The sequence below is a fragment of the Ictidomys tridecemlineatus genome, chromosome Y (genome assembly GCF_052094955.1).
Source record: "Ictidomys tridecemlineatus isolate mIctTri1 chromosome Y, mIctTri1.hap1, whole genome shotgun sequence".
In the NCBI taxonomy this organism is placed as follows: domain Eukaryota; kingdom Metazoa; phylum Chordata; class Mammalia; order Rodentia; family Sciuridae; genus Ictidomys; species Ictidomys tridecemlineatus.
The window spans coordinates 24,209,569-24,226,713 of record NC_135494.1 but is presented as its reverse complement, the minus strand read 5'-3'; the positions used below and the strand labels follow the sequence as shown (position 1 = coordinate 24,226,713).

At 41.6% G+C, this 17,145-nt stretch overlaps 1 pseudogene across 1 annotated transcript in view; it reads right to left on the bottom strand.

Moving 5' to 3' along the window:
- The window catches only part of LOC144371895 (acyl-coenzyme A oxidase-like protein), a 275,541-nt pseudogene extending 266,905 nt beyond the window's left edge, over window positions 1-8,636 (bottom strand). Inside the window, exon 1 of the transcript XR_013431978.1 lies at window positions 8,540-8,636. The product of XR_013431978.1 is annotated as an acyl-coenzyme A oxidase-like protein (transcript). The remainder of the gene's footprint in view (window positions 1-8,539) is intronic.
- Window positions 8,637-17,145: the final 8,509 nt, after the last annotated feature.

The following is a 17,145-nucleotide window of genomic DNA, read 5'->3' as shown; positions in this document are numbered from 1 at the left end:
CCATCACTCAACAGATCCCACTGCTTTTCCTTCAGCAGCCTCTAACTCAGCCACGTCCATCACCCTGACTGGCCAGTCTGGTCCCAGCCAGTACCACCTTGGTCCTAGGTGACTGAAAAACCCTCTCAACTCATCTTTGTGTGCAGACCTGCTCTCATAGAGTCAGCAGAAGCCAGGGGATCCTGGAGAAATGTCAAATCATATCCTGCTCCACCGGGTCCCTCCAAGCCTCCCATTTCAGCCACTTCAAAGAAACCTCTTATAAAGCACCTCAAGTTCCAGCTCCCCACCACCTCCCAGGTCCATCACCCCCTACTCTGCTCCCACCACAGTGCCCTGTTGCTCCATTAACAAGCCCAGGACCCTCCCGCCTGCCCTCAGGCCCTCGTATCTGTTGTTCCCTCCGCCTGGATGCTATTCCCATGACACCCACCTAGTTCACTCCCCATCCCCTTAGGCATCTTCACCTAACCTTGAAGCACCTCCATCTCTCCAACTCTCCCAGCACCCCTAGATTCTTGATTTTTAAAAAAATGTTTTCAACATATACATAACATAAAATTTATTATTTCCATCTATTGTTTTCAATTCCAGGAATTAAACCCAGAAGGGACAGAATTCTACCACTGAGCTACGACCCCAGCCCTTTTTTTTTTTTTTTTAAAGACAGGGTCTTGCTAAGTTGTTGAGACTGGCCTTCAACATGCAATCCTCCTGCCTTAGCCTCCTGAGTAGTTGGGATTACAGGTGTGTACCACACTCCACTTATTTCAACCATTTTGAGCATACAGTTCTGTGGTGCTAAGTACACCATGAACTTTTTCATCTTCCCACACTGAAACTCTGCACCCATTAAACAATAAGTCTCCATTCTCATTTCCCCTCAGAACCTGGAAATGGCCTCTCCACTTTCTATCCCATGAATTTGACGACTGTAGATATTTCAAACAGATAGAATCCTACAGCATTCGTCCTCTTGTGACTAGCTTATTGCCCTTAGTATAAGGTCTTCAAGATTCATCCATGTTGTAGCAGGCATCAAATTTTTCTTCTTCTTAAGGCCAAACAATGTCCACTGTAGGTCTGTATATACACCATATTCAGTTCATCCACTGTTGATAGACAATTCTGTTGTTTCCATCTTTGGGCCATTGTGAATAATGCTACTGTTAACATGGTAATACAAATATCTGTTTGAGTCCCTAATTTTATTCTTTGGGATATGTACCAATAAATGGAATGTCTAGGTCATCAGCAATTCTGCGTTCAATTGTTTAAGGAAATGCCACATTGTCTTGCCCAGAGGCTACACTGTTTATAGTTCCACCAAGGCACTGGCAATGTGCCAGGGTCCCAGTTAGCCACATCCTCTCCAACCCTTGCTGGCCGCTGCTGCTGCTGCTATTGCTTCCTTACACTGCCGTCCTAATGGGTGTGGGTGGTATCTCCTCGTGGTCATCATTTCTATTTCCCTAATGATCTGTGATGTTGAGCACTGTTTCGTGTGTTTATTGGTCGTTTGTACATCTGCCCTGCAGGAATCTCTCTTCAAGTCCTTTGACTGTTTTTAAATCTGGTTATTTATTGTTGTTGCCCTTGTTGAGTTGTAGGGGTTCTTCAATATACTCCAGACATCAATCCTTTATGGGATGTCTGATTTGCAAACATTGTCTTTTCACTCTGTTAGACTGTTTTGTGTGGCTATCACACAATACCGGAGCCTGGGTAATTCATTAAGAACAGAGACTTAGTTATTACAGTACTGGAGACTGGGAGGCCCAAAGGTCAAGGGTTCACATCAAGAAAACATCTTCTTGCTGTATCATCCCATGGTGGAAGGTGGAAGGCAGAAGGACAAAAGAGCATGTGGGATGTGGAGGTAGCCAAACTCATTTTATCTGGAACCCACTGACTGCCTTAACCCACTTAAGCATTATGCTGGGGCTTAAGTTTCCAACACATGATCTTTGAGGATACATTCAAACCACGGCCCCTTTGACACACAAGTTTCTAACTATGATGTAGTCCAATTCATGTTTTAGACAAATTTTTATTAAATTTTTTTCTAAAATTGTTTAAAATAAGTTTATCTTTAAAAACATGTTTTTGTTTCTATCAAAGAAACCACTGCCACACCCAGTGGGTTTTTTGTAATAGTTTATTAGCTTTAGTCTAACATTTAAGTCTTTAATATATTATTTTTTGTTTTGGTTGTCAATGGACCTTTATTTTTATTTATTTATATGTGATGTTGAGAATCGAACCCAGTGCCTCACACATGCTAGGCAAGTGCGCTACCACTGAACCACAACCTTAGCCCACATAATCTATTTTTTAAATATTTACTTTTTAGTTATAGGTGAACACAATATCTTTATTTTTATTCTATGTGGTGCTGAAGATCAAACCCAGTGCCTCACGAATGCTAGGCAAGCATCTCTGAGCCCCAGCCCCAGCCCAAATCTTTAATCTATTTTAAGTTAATTTTTGTATATGGAGCATACACCATTACAATTGTCCCAGCACCATTTGTTGATAATATTTCCTTTCTTTATTGAATGGTCTTGGCACCCTTCTCAGAAGTGATTAACCACATATGTAAGGCTTTTTTCTGGTGTTCTTTAACTATTCCATTGTTCTATATTTTTGTGTTTATGTCAGTACCTTATTGTTTCAATTACTATAGCTTTGTAGTAAGTTTTGGAGGTTCCACTATTTGAAGTGTGGAACCTCTAAATTGTTTTTCTTTTTGAGGACTGTTTTGTTTCTTCAGGGTCCCTTAAGATTCCAGAAGAATTTTAGAATTTAGGATGGATTTTTCTATTTCTGGAAAAAAAAATATTGCACTGACTCTGTTGTTTACAGACATCTTAACAATAGTATCTTCTAATCTATGAACATGGGATGCCTCTCTATTTGTTTGTGTCTTGTTCAATTACTTCACCAATATTTTATAGTTCTCAATATATAAGGCTTTCTTCTCATTTGTTAAGTTTGTCCCTCGGTATTTTATTCTTTTTGAGCTACTATAAATATAATTGTTTTCAGTTTCCTTTCAATAGTTCATCATTAGTACATAGAAATTCAACTTATTTCTGTATGTTGATTTTTATCCTGCGCATTTCATGAATTCATTTATTAGTTCTAGAAGGGTCTTTTTTTTGAATTATTGGGCTCTTCTATATATAAGAACATATATCATCTGACAACAGAGAAAACTTACTTTATTCTTTCTAATTTATTATATTTGATTTTTATCCACAGTATCTAACACTGATATGCCATAAATGTATTGTTTATTAGTTTATTGTCTCTTCCCCACAAAAATGTAAGTTCCACAAGGACAGGTATTTTTGCCTGCATTTTTCAGTGTCCTTTGAACATTGCCTGACTCATGTAAGAGCTCAATAAATATTTGTAAAATTAATGAATCGCTTCACCTGGCACATAGAAAGGACATAGAGGATGATAAGCAAATGATATTATTTACATAATATTTCACTGCAAGAGTGATAATTAAGCCTTAAAAATAAAATATTTAATTGTGCAGAATAATTGCAGTGTCAAAGAATAAATAACACCACGATTCCAGCTGCACTGGAGTCCTTGGGAAGGTCCTAAATCACTCCTCACTCCTTGGTGTGCCCTTTAAAGTAATCTCTTTGGCCATCACAGATGACAACACAGTTTGGTTGCCAATCTACACAGAGGGACTTCTATAAACAGGCCACTCCATCCTGTCATCTCCACTCAAATCCTTCAAGTATCCCATGGGGACAGGGCTGGCCTGGCCAGAGTCATGGCCAAGTGGCAAATGTCCAAGTTTTTAGAGCTGGAGCTGGGACAGAGACTCCTGCCAAAGGCAGCAAATAGGACCAAGATCTAGGTCAGCCTGTCACAGCCCACTAGGAAAAGTCTGGGTTCCAGGACAAACAGAAGCCAGAGGGCCAAGGAGGAAGCCAAGGCCAGGGAGACAGAGCCAAGAGCTGAGTAAGCAGGTCAAGACCAGAACGGGGCTCGGGTTGGGAGGAGGTGTGCATGGCCAGGTCTGCAGGGTCAGCGGGGGCTAGCGCTGGTATCTGTGAACAATAGGGTGGGGGCTGGTGGGACAGGCTGCCATGAATGACCAGTGACAGACAGGTGTCCTCAGACTCGTGGCATGTTTCCTGATCAGCTAAGTTTCTGCAATACAACGAAAGCTCAAATTTAAATGGTTCCTGGGAAAAGTTATTTCTTTTCTCAGAGATTAATCAGGAAAGCTTTTGGTGGTAAGCTGACCTTAGAATATTATTCCACCTTTGATCTGATCACCTACCTGATGCCTCTTTAAATATCTAAGTATTAAAAAAAATTCTGAGATTATCTAAAATTCTGTTCAAATATAGATAATTACAATAAGTATAATACACACACACACACACACACACACACACACACACACACACACACACCAATCTTCTGCTAATTCCCCTCCAAGTTGTTGAGACTGGACTTCCTGAGGAAAATGCAGATGATTTAGATCAACAGTGCTCACATTTTATGGTCCTTGGATCCCCTACTGAAAATTCCAATGGGACTTTTTTTTTGCAGATTATATTTAGCAATTTACCAAATTAGTAATTAAAACTGAGAATTTTTAACTTATTTATTAGTTTTTAAACTAACAACAAATCAATTATATGTTAATATAAATGGCATAATTTTTATAAAAAATAACCATAATTTCAAAAAAGACTCAATGAAAGGATGGTAGCATTTTACATTTTTTGCTAATTTTTTAAAGATCCAACCCAAAAGAAGATAGCTAGACTCTCGTATCTGCTTTTGCACTCAGTTTCTTGTGATATGTTGCTTTGTTTGAAGTTTATGATAAAAATACAGTGTCACATACGTATACTGTATTTGGACATCTACTTTCCTTTCTTTCTTTCTTTCTTTTTTTTCTTTGGTACTGGGAATTTAACCCAGGAAAACTTTACCACTGAGCTATATCCACAGTCCTTTTTATTTTTTATTTTGTTCAAGTTGGCTTCAAACTTACTATCCTCCTCCCTCAGCCTCCAGAGTCTCTTGGATTACAGTCATGCACCATGCCCAGCTAGACATCTACTTTTCAAGAAAGGACACCCAGGGCCCTCAGACTATACTTTGAGAATCACTGGTTTAGGTAATGATATCATGCCCCCAGCCATGTGGCTCATGGGTGTGTGGAAGATCAGCACCCAGAAAAGGAGAGGAGATGGTTGTGGGGGTGGGGACTTCACTGCTCACATATCTCTTCCTAACTCTTTCTACACTTGGCCAAGAGCAAGCTGACCTCAACTGGGTCCCTTGACTGGAAAGAAATGTTGACATGTCCTCCAAAAGCTCCTGTGTGAGACTATGCAGGAATGTTCAGAGGTGAAATGATTAGATCATGAGACTGGTGATCTAATCAATGGATTAATGGATTATTGGGTGGTGACTATAGGCAGACAGGTTGTGACTGGAGGAAGTAGGTCAATGGGGGCATGACCTTTGGGATTATATTATCCCTGGACCTTTGCACTAAAAGCTCTTTCTATGTCCTGCCTGTCTCAAACTGAGTGACTTTCCTCTACCACAACCTTCTGCCAACCTTCCCACCTCAACCCAAAGGTAAGGAGTCAGCCTACTATGGACTGAATCTCTAAAACCATGAGCCAAAAGAATCTTTTCCTCCTCTCAATTTTTCATGTCAGGTATGTTAGTCTTAGCAGCACAAAGCTGACTAAAACAGAAACAAAGCATAACAGTACTCAACCCCCAATACATACTGGATCATCTGGCAGATGAAAATGCTTATTTGATTGGCCTGAGCAAAAGCCTATATACAACAGGATATGAAAAAGCTCCCCAGGGGGCTCCAACACACAACCAGGGGTGAACTCCACCAGACAGAAGCTGGCTCAGAAAGCAGACTACCTGGGCTTGAACCTGGGCTCTATTAGTTACATATACAACCCACTAGTTATATAACCAAGCACGGGCCAGCCGTTCAGCTCTGGTTACCTACCTGTAAACCAGGAATACTATGAGGGATGTGGTGTAGTCACAGAAATCATCCCTTTAAAGCTCTTAGCACTGCGACTGGCACAATGTAGGTGCTCAGTAAGCTTCAGGATGATGGTTACGGTGATGACTGAGGTAGATCTCAGCCTCTTTCAGCTTCCAGGGACAGGTATTCCTGGGAATACTGCTCACACAAGGCTCTCCAGGCAGGAGTCCCAGCTCCTGCCCCAGCACTGTCACACAAAACGGACAACCAACCTAGTCCTCTATCTCCTTATCTGGACACCGGGAATCACAACTCTGCCCCCTTCCCGCCCCCAAGACCCAATACTGGAATCCTGAGGGGAACGAGAGAGCTCTTGGCTGATGTGCACAAAGGTGAGGTCACTACAAACAGGTGCAGGAGGAGCCGGATGGAGTGCACCGGCTGGTCATGCTGCGTGCGGGTAGTGCGTACGTGTCTTAGTGCGCACGTGTTTTTCTCTTTATGTTTATTGGAACATCCCAAATCCATTACAGATGGTCAGAGAGGAGAACACAGAGTGGAAATATTTTAATGGCTTATTCTTGGCCTGTGAACTGTCCATAGAGACCTGGAACAAATGAAGCTCCCTCCTCATCTGTGCCTGAGAACGTCATCCTCCTACATCACGTGGCGCCTCCGCCTCGGAGCGCATTGGCTCACCCACAAAAATTAATTTGAATCGGGGGCCAGGGAGAGAGGGGAGGGCCTGTCTCTCTCTCTCTGGACAGCCATGACTCCATGGTTTTATTAAGAGGCGGGATGAATCATGGAACACTTCTAGAATTACTGGACGTGGACAGCTCCTTCAGCTGTTAATGGGGTGGAATTTGAGAGCCTTCGAACACAGATGTGCTGCTGAGTCCTGTGACATCCTCAAGATGCGACGAGCCTGCCGTGCTGACAGCCGGTGGAGTTCCTTCGGGTTCACTGACTCTTGAGAATTCGCATGGAGAAAGGTGCCAAATCGGCGAGGTAACTAACAGAAGGGGACCGGAGGGCCACCTAGAGCCCATCCTGCGCCTGCTCAAGGAACTGTGCCCAATCGCTGAGGACAGAAAGTGATCCCAGACCACTAGCGGAGCCATGAAAACAGGAGGATAATTGGCTTCAGGGCTCAACACGCTTCAGGGGCAGGATTACAAAAGCTAACCTTCCATATTCGGCAGGTCAGGCTTGCAGCAATTAGCAAGCCTCATTAAGGGGTTCCGGCTCTGAGCGCTGACATGAACTTGAGCCGCGGACATGTAGGGCTGGTTAAAGAAGCAGGAGCCTGGCCTTGTGCCAAGAGCTCACCCACCAGCCCGGCTCCCAGCGCCTGGGCAGGCTGGACTCGGAGAACGTGCTGGAAGCAGAGAGGGCCGGATTTTTCCTTCTAGTCTCGGTTTCATTCACAGCTACATGTGTACATTCCGGCAAGAGGTGATTAGGTGGCTTGAAAATCTTTGCCAATCTGCTTAGTGTGAAAGGACATTTTAGGCTCTGCAAGCTTGCATTACTCTTGTCATGTGGGGGGCTCTTCTGCCAGGTGGACGTCCTTGTAGGCTCCTGTGGGGTGATGCCATAGTCCCCTGCCAGCCTCAAGGTGGCTAGGACATTTCAAGAGCAGGCTCATCAGGGGGTCTATTCTCAAGTGGATCCCAGACACCCCCCTCCCCCGCCCAACTCTGATCTACACTCCACAAAGAAGGGTCTCCTGGGATCACCAGAATGGGGAGGAGCCACCCTTGATCCTCTGACTCTCCCTCCACCTGGCATGAAGGGGCCTGGGTCACTGATGGATGGCGGTTCCTCCCGGACATCATCTGTGCCACAGTCCACCCTCATTCTGGCCCCTCCCAATGAGACGCTGCCCCAGGAGCTTCAGTACTTTCTCCTTATGAAAAGGGGTATGTGGAGGAAGCTGCAAAACGGAATAAAACGGAAATGGACTTAAAACCTCACTAAAATAGATGGCTCCTACAGCCTCATAAAGGAAACCTTCAATCAGCATCTTCTTTCCTTATTTCTTTATCCTGAGGCTAAAATTGGCTAAAATAATATCACTGAATTTAGAATGCAATTTTTAGACAAACTTTGGACACTTCCAATTAAAAGCCTCTAAAATGAGTTATTTCTATTTATCAGCTATTTAGACTTTATGCCTAAAATGACATGGATTTTGTGAACAAATATTTCATTACTTCTGCTGATTCTCCTGTTCCCCAGCCTGTGAGCTTAAAGAAGTGGACATGGGGACCTAGGGAAGGGGTAAGTGAGGTTCATAGGGAGCAGGGAAGAGAAAGGGTCTGAAGAAGTTGCCCCCTACCCAGTGGCCTGGTCTGTCAGCATGCCCCAGAACAAGGTAAATGAGCTGCATACATCGCAAAAGCAAACCAAATGAAATTTCTCTCTTTCACACACACACACACACACACACACACACACACACACACACACACAAGCACGCACGCCACACCACCACAGAAAATTAACAAGGACACTCACCTGTTCCTGAAATGCACGTTTTATCAGTGGATGACCCAGGATAAACTTCACTCTCTGAACTGTCAGAGCTCTCATCTCATCCAAATTCAAACCATACCTATGCAGAACAGAAACCACGGGGTTACGACATGGCATTGCTGAGCAGAGCCTGCAGTATCCCCTGTTGGACGCTGTGTACACTGTGTGTGTGATGCAGACTGTAGAGTCAGCAAATGGCATCAACTGGAAAAGGAAAAGGGAGCATTTCCTGACACAACCATCTCAAAATAAGTCTGCAGCTCCTCCCCTCTGCAGGCCTTTAAAGATTTCAGACACATGATAAGTCTGTGATGGCCCAAGAGCAGCATTTGTGGAGATGGGGATGTGGGTTACCTGCTGTGGTTGCCATAAAGAAAGTTGCTCAGGGCAGACTTAGAAAGACCCTCCTGGACCGCCACACGATGGAACTAACTCCAGAGTACCCCTGAAGCTCCTCTTGTCTCCTGCTGCTCCCAGATGACCATGGGGCGATGCTCTCAGTCATCCACCTCTGCCCAGCAGGCAAGCCCTGCTCAGGACACCCGCTGGTCCAGGGAGACCTCGTCATAACGGTGGTAAAGGCTTGGGCTGTGTTGTACTGAGGCTGTCCCAGCTCCACCTGGTCCCTGTCACTCCCTTCACAGCCACCACTCTGCTGTCTGCAACCTGGAGCCTCTCCCCACCCATCCAGTCCCTCCCCTTCACCACTGACAAGTGTTTTCCCCCATAAGTCTCTCGCACACCTGGATGTCTACTTTCAATGAACCTAAATTCACCAGGGAGGAGATGTCCCGTCTCTGCCATCTAAAATGTTTCCATCCAAAGCAGACTCCAAGCCTGGAAGAACCTCACTCCAGTGTGAGTACTGGCTCTGTCACTAATTGTGTGATGCTCATACTGAGAATAATTAGACATTTGAATATTCTGACCAAGATTCTCAGACAACCATCTTTTTTTTTATTGATTGTTCAAAACATTACAGAGCTCATGATATATCATCTTTCATACATTTGACTCAATTGGGTTTTGAACTCCCATTTTTACCCCAAATACAGATTGCAGAATCACCTCTGTTATATATTCACATTTTTACATAATGGCATATTAGTGACTGTTGTATTCTGCTACCTTTCCTATCCCCTACTATCCCCCCTCCCCTCCCATCTTCCCTCTCTACCTCCTCTGCTGTTGTTCAATTCTCTCCCTTTTTTCCCCTCCCCCTTGCCCCTCATAACCTCTTATAATTTTGTGTATCATTGAAGGTCTCCTACCATTTCCATATGCTCCCTTTCTCTCCTCCCATTTGTCTTTGTTTACTGTTAGTCTTTTCCTCATGCTCTTCCTTCCTGTTCTGTTCTTAGTTGCTCTCTTTATATAAAAGAAGACATTTGGTATTTGTTTTTTTAGGGCTTGGCTAGCTTCACTTAGCATAATCTGCTCTAATGCCATCCATTTCCCTGCAAATTCCATGATTTTGTCATTTCTTAGTGCTGCATAATACTCCATTGTGTATAGATGCCACATCTTTTTATCCATTCATCTATTGAAGGGCATCTAGGTTGGTTCCACAGTCTAGCTATTGTGAATTGTGCCGCTATAATCATTGATGTGGCCGTATCCCTATAGTGCACTCTTTTAAGGTCCTCAGGGAATAGTCCGAGAAGGGCGATAGCTAGGTCAAATGGTGGATCCATTCCCAGCTTTCCCAGGAATCTCCATACTGCTTTCCAAATTGGCCTCACCATTTTGCAGTCCCACCAGCAGTGTGCAAGTGTACCCTTTTCCCCACATCCTCAACAACACTTATTGTTGTTTGACTTCATAATGGCTGCCAATCTTACTGGAGTGAGATGGTATCTTAGGGTGGTTTTGATTTGCATTTCTCTGATTGCTAGAGATGGTGAGCATTTTTTCATGTACTTGTTGATTGATTGTATGTCCTCCTCTGAGAAGTGTCTGTTCAGGTCCTTGGCCCATTTGTTGATTGGGTTATTTGTTATCTTATTGTCTAATTTTTTGAGTTCTTTGTACATTCTGGATATTAGGGCTCTATCTGAGGTGTGGAGGGTAAAAATTTGTTCCCAGGATGTAGGCTCTCTATTTACCTCTTTTATTGTTTCTCTTGCTGAGAAAAAACTTTTTAGTTTAAGTAAGTCCCATTTGTTGATTCTTGTTATTAACTCTTAGGCTATGGGCGTCCTATTAAGGAATTTGGAGCCCGACCCCACAATATGTAGATCGTAGCCAACTTTTTCTTCTATCAGAAGCAGTGTCTCTGATTTGATATCTAGCTCCTTGATTCATTTTGAGTTAACTTTTGTGGATGGCGAGAGAAAGGGATTCAATTTCATTTTGTTGCATATGGATTTCCAGTTTTCCCAGCACCATTTGTTGAAGATGCTATCCTTCCTCCATTGCATGTTTTTTAGCCCCTTTATCAAATATAAGAGAGTTGTAACTTTGTGGATTAGTCTCTGTCAGACAACTATCTTAACAATGATTCAGTAAGCAATCACAAATCCCCTTGAAATAAATAGGAAAAAAAATCGCATCCCCCCGCCAATATATATATATATATATATATATATATATATATATATATATATATATATATATCGGGCTGTCCCTCTGCTAGTAGTCCACATTCTCCCATAAATGTGTGTTCCCTGTTTTACCCCAGAAGCTTCACTCCCTTGAGTGTGCCCCTGCTCCCCTAAAAACAACAACAACAACAACAACAACAAAACTATGTCTCTGGAAAAAAACACAGGTTATTTAAAAATCACAAAATGGAAATTGTAACCCAAATTAAAAATTTCACTGATGAACTTAAGAGTGGGGTGTAGGTAACAGAGAATAAACTATTGAACTTGATAATAGGTTGTTCTGGTGTGAATATTTGTGTTCTCTTCAAATTCATTTGTTGAATCCTAATCACTAAGGTGATAATATTAGAAGGTAGGGCTTTGGGGGAATGATTAGATCATAGAGTACAGCCTCCCTGAATGACCCACATGCACTTTGGAAGGAAGCCCCAGAGAGCTGTCATGTAAGCACTTACTGAGAAGGGACTGTGAGGGACAGACCTCAGTAGGTATGAGGTCTGCCAGAACCTTGATCTTGGATTTCTAGCCTCCAGAACTATGAGAAAGAAATTTCTGTCTTTTACAAGCTTACCATTCTAAAACATTTTGTTACAGCAGTCTGAAGAGACTAAGATGTGGATCAGTAGAATTTATCTTATTTGAGCAACAAAGAGAATATGGACTAAAAAATAAGACAAATATTTCTCAAAAACAACAGAGCCAATATCTATCTGTATTTTCAAAATTTCAAAAAGAGAAAAAAAAAGTGCGTCTGGGGCTGTAGCTCAGTGCAGAGCTCTTGCCTAGCATGTGTGAGGCACTGGTTTCGATCCTCAGCATCAAATAAAAATAAACAAATAAAATATGTATCTACAACTACAGAGAGAGAGAGAGAGAGAGAGAGAGAGAGAGAGAGAGAGAGAGAGAGAGAGGGAGAGAAGTGAGGGTAGGACTGGAAAAGTATTATAAAATATAATGCAAAAACACTTCCAAGTAGGGCTGGGCTTGTGGCTCAGTGGTAGAGCACTTGCCTAGCGTGTGTGAGGTACTGGTTCTATTCTCAGCATTGCATATAAATAAATAAGTAAAATAAAGGCTCATCAACAACTAAAAATATATTTTTAAAAAATACTTCCAAGTGCAGAAGAAAATATTATGAATCTACAGATTCTGGAAACTGGATAAATAACTAATTGCATACATTTGCAAGAAACCCATGCCAAGACATACCACAACCAAATTGTGAAAACTAACACACAAAAAATAGATCTTGAAGGCAGCTAAAGAGAAATGACACATTACCTGCAGAAAATACCAACTGAAATGACAGTGGACTTCTCATTGGAAAACATGGAAGACTAAAGGAAGTGGCATGACCCTTTTCTAGTACTGGAGCAAAAAAACTGCCAAGAGCACTGGTTTATCCAGCAAGAATATCTTTCAGGAATGACAAAGCATAATAAAGACATTCTTAGACCAATGAAAATCATTTCACTAGCAATTTTTCTAGCAAAACTTACCCTTAAAATTATGAAAGATAGTTCTCTAAACAAAAAGGAAATGTAACAGTGCCACAGTCTGGCTGGGCACAAAAATAACCCAGAGGTCACAAGCCACTTGTAGGTGCAAACAGGAACTCCTTTATTGCCCAAACCCCATGGGAACTCTCTAGAACTCCCCCAAAACTCTGTGAGAACCAACGGGAACTCAACGGGAACTCTGTGAAAACTCAAAAGTAGCAGGCACCCGAGGTAGCAGGAGCCGCCTTATTGCCGGACAGCAGAGGTTTATATACACAACTGAATACACACAGCTTGTTTCAATTTAGCATCATCCAGTTACAGCAATCAGTCATTATCTTAATAATTATACACAGCTTAACTTAATTATCATCATCCCAATGGCTCGCTGGTGTCACCTCCCAACCACTCCTTCTGGCAAAATGCCAGGCACCATCTTGACTTGGTTGTGGCTCTCAACATAACAGAAGAAGGCTGGGACCTTCATAAAGGAAAAAATACAAGAATCGGTAAAAATAAAGGCAAATATAGTAGATAAGAATTCTCATGGGGCTGGGGTTGTGGCTCAGCGGTAGAGCCTTCACCTTGCAAGTGAGAGGCCCTGGGTTCCATCCTCAGCACCACATAAATAAATAAAATAGAGATATTGTGTTCAATTACAACTAAAATAAATATTTAAAGAAAAAAAGAATTCTCATGATGTTTTTAAAAATAGACTTTTTAGTCACAGCAAAGGTGAGCAGAAAAGACAGAGATATTTCCCACATATTCCCTACGCTCACATATACATACCCTCACCCATTACCACTCTCCTGCACCAGAGTGGCACATTTGTTACAAGGAAGAATACACATCGACACATCATTGTCAACCAAAATTCAGGATTTATATTAGAGTTTATTCTTATGCATTCTAGAGGTTTGGAAACATTTCTATTGACCTGCATCCCCATTATGATATCATGAGAATTATTTTGAAAGGGTTGGAACCCCCCTAAAAAACAGAAGCCTTGAGGTTAAAGGAGTGAAACCTCTCAGGAGAAAATGAGACAGCCTTGGTGTTATAGGGTTAACCAGAAAATCAAGAGTTAATAATAAATAAAAAAAATGAACCGGTCTTCAAAGCCATGTAATTAAGATAACACACCTGGAGGTGATAGGTTGGGATGCCTGCTCAGCCTGAAAAGACCACGTGGTCAGCAGAGATCCCAAGAGGCCAGAGCCATGGAAAACAAAGTCGTTAAACTTTAAATCCACTGATACAGGACAATAGTGTATATGCCTTCTGAAAAAGACACTAGGGACTCTCCTAGAGGATAAGAGGCAGGTTCTAGGTGGTATGAACAAACACACACAAACCGGAGTCACTGTTCTAGCCTGCAGTCACCTTTACAGTATTGGCACAGTACTAATCACACCCTCAGGTGGAGACTTCAGATGGTAACAAGACACCTGCAGCGTAAAGAGGAAGAGCGCAGATGCACTAAGAGCCCACCTGTACATGTGATGACATCAGGAGGCAACATCCTGCCCACTTTTGTCCTCTGTTTGAGGAAGCCTGGGATTTCCATCCGCCATGGGCTGCCGACCTTATGCTCAAGCATAAGAATAAAGAATCTTGTTCCCATCTGCTGCTCTTCTATCAGATTCTTCTAATGGAAACTATGAGAACCACAAAACCAGAAATTGTTTCACCCTAAAAATTGCCTGTGCTCAGCCTGTTCTACCCTCCCTTTCCCTCGTCCCCAGTGCTTTCCCTTGATCCTGCCCTTGGACACTGTAGTTCTTATACAAGAGGCACAGTCTATGTCCCCAGCCCTTGAATCTGCACTTGGACTTGTAACTTTTTTGGGTGACAAAAATATGGGTAGACTTGAAAGAAGCAAAAGCTTGAAAAAGTGCTTGTATATTTCTGTTTCTCTCTAGCTCCTGCTCAATACTCAGGAAAATATGTTTAAGATGATCTAAGAACATGCCCAGGCTAGCCTGGGGGGACAGGGGTGGGGTCATAAGTACAAAACACATGAGAAGAGCTGACTTGTCCCAGTCAAGGTGATCTAGACCAGCCTGCCTATCATTAGGCAGCCCTAACCATGAGAAAGAGTCCAGCAAGGTCAACGGAGCTGCCCATGCAACCTGCAGTTGACTGCCATGCGTGAGTGAGCCCAGTAAAAACCAGCAGATCCTCCCAGTCACCCACACATGCGTAACTGATGTAAGAAAAAAACAAACAGCAGTTGTTTTGAGCCTCTAAATTTTGCATCTTGGCTTACTGATCTAATATGCTTGTATACCCAGAATCCCCCTAAACAACCAACTAAACCCCACTACAGACAAGAAGGGCTGGCAGGATACACAATCAACCAGAGAAACCAACAGCATTCATTTAGATATCTAAGCAAGCAGTTAGAAAAATACAGGAAAGAAAAGACCCCACTTCCCAAAGTAATAAAACAAAAGAATACATACCTAGGAATAAAAATAAAACTTACAGAACTTACATAAAGAAAACTTTCAAATCATGCTGAAGGACACAAGAGAAAACTAAAACAAATAGGAATGCGCACCACTTTTTTTTAAACAATAACATAAAAAAATTCTCCCTAAGTCACTCTATACATTGAAGATGATCCAAATTAAGATGCCAATAAGGAATTTTAAATTATATTTAAAAAAGAAACAAAAATAATCAAGAAAACTCCAAAACCAAGGAGTTATGATTTCTATCAGATAATAAGACATGTGGTAAGTTCTCAGAAATTCATATGGTGAAGAAATAGGTAGATAGACCAATGGAATATGATTAAAAGGTTGAGAAACAGAAGTAAAAATATATGAAACTTAATATGTGCAAGACAAATCTGGTAAATCAAATCATGGACAAACAGAACATTATTGAGATGTTTCATTTGAGTAGCCAACTGGAAAAAGAAAGAAAGTCAGATTCCTATTTCACATCAAATGTCAGAATAAATTCCAAATAGATTAATGACTTACCTGGGAGAAAACAAAACCACTAAGTGTTAAAATACAACATGAAGAATTATTTTATAACTTAATCCAAAAGTCCTTTCTAAATGTGGCACAATATTTGTAAGCCACAAAGAAAAGATGGTTAAGTTTGACTAATAACAGAAATTTTATGAATGACAAACATACCAGAAGAACAGTTAAGACAAATGACAAACTGAGAAAAAAAAAAAAGATACTGATGTCATCGCAAAGGGGCCCATTTTTTTAATCAAAGACTTCCTATGATTCATTAAAAACAGCACTAAGTGAACAAATGATTTGAACAGAGGATCCACAAAATAGAAAACACAACCTGTATGTGTGTGTGTGTGTATACACACACACACACACACACACACACACATATATAAATCCCTGCTCTTTTATGCAATAAGAGAAGCACAATTTACAACTGTACCAAGCTGTTAATTTTCACGTGTCACATCAACAAAATGCAGACAGTCTGCTAACATACCGTGTCACCAGGATGTGAGGAGGGACTGCCCTCTTGTGCCAACCTGGGGAGGGAGGGGCGGGGTGAAAGTATAGAGCGGCACCGGTACTGTGTGTATGGCAACTAGACAATACTGTCATCCAAGTTACAGAAGAACCTGCCTTTGACTCAGCAATTCCTCCTCCAGGAACTTACCCTCCAAAGTGGCCTCACACATGTGAGGAGCTTGTGTAAGCTGTAGAATTACAACTGAACGGAGCTATAGAATAACAGAAGCTGGAGCCTTTTCACATATGCAATCTGCACTCCTTGTTACCTGTGCATTCTGTAAGCAACAAGAGGAATGAGAATCAAGAGAAATGCCAGCCTGTGAGGACTAGAGAGAAGAGCCTCTAGGACCTGTGTCATAGGCAAGATTCTGAAATATAAATCCTTAGTTACATCCTCTGCATTTCCCAGTCAGTAGCTCTAATGTGGCATGGTGTTATTCACCTGTTTTAAAACACCAAATTCACATCTATTCTCACATTGTTAAGCTTCCTGCTCATAATAAAACCAAACTTTTCATACGGGTCAAATTCTAGTAATAATTCTGTTAAGCTATGAAGAAAAGTAAGACATAAGGTCTGACCATTAATGTGCAGATTTACACACACTGGCCAAGGGATCCAAAAATCATATTGAAAAGTATTAAAAACTATATTTGTATTATTTTAAAATTCAAACAAAATATTTTAAAACTGTAAGATAAACAGATCTCAAGAAAACTACATTGTTACTAAACATTTCTCCACCACTCACAGCCAAGTTCTGTACATTAAATGAGTTTCTCATCAGAGATATGTGAGGCACTTTAATTACAGACCTATCCTTCCCACCCCCACTCCCAAATGCTGTCCTAAAGATGAGCATAATGTTATTTGGATATAAATAGTTATTTGCAATAGCACAACACGTGAATGTTTAAAAGTCCATTAATATAGTAGTGAATTCATAAAATGTAAAAAATCCCTGCAAT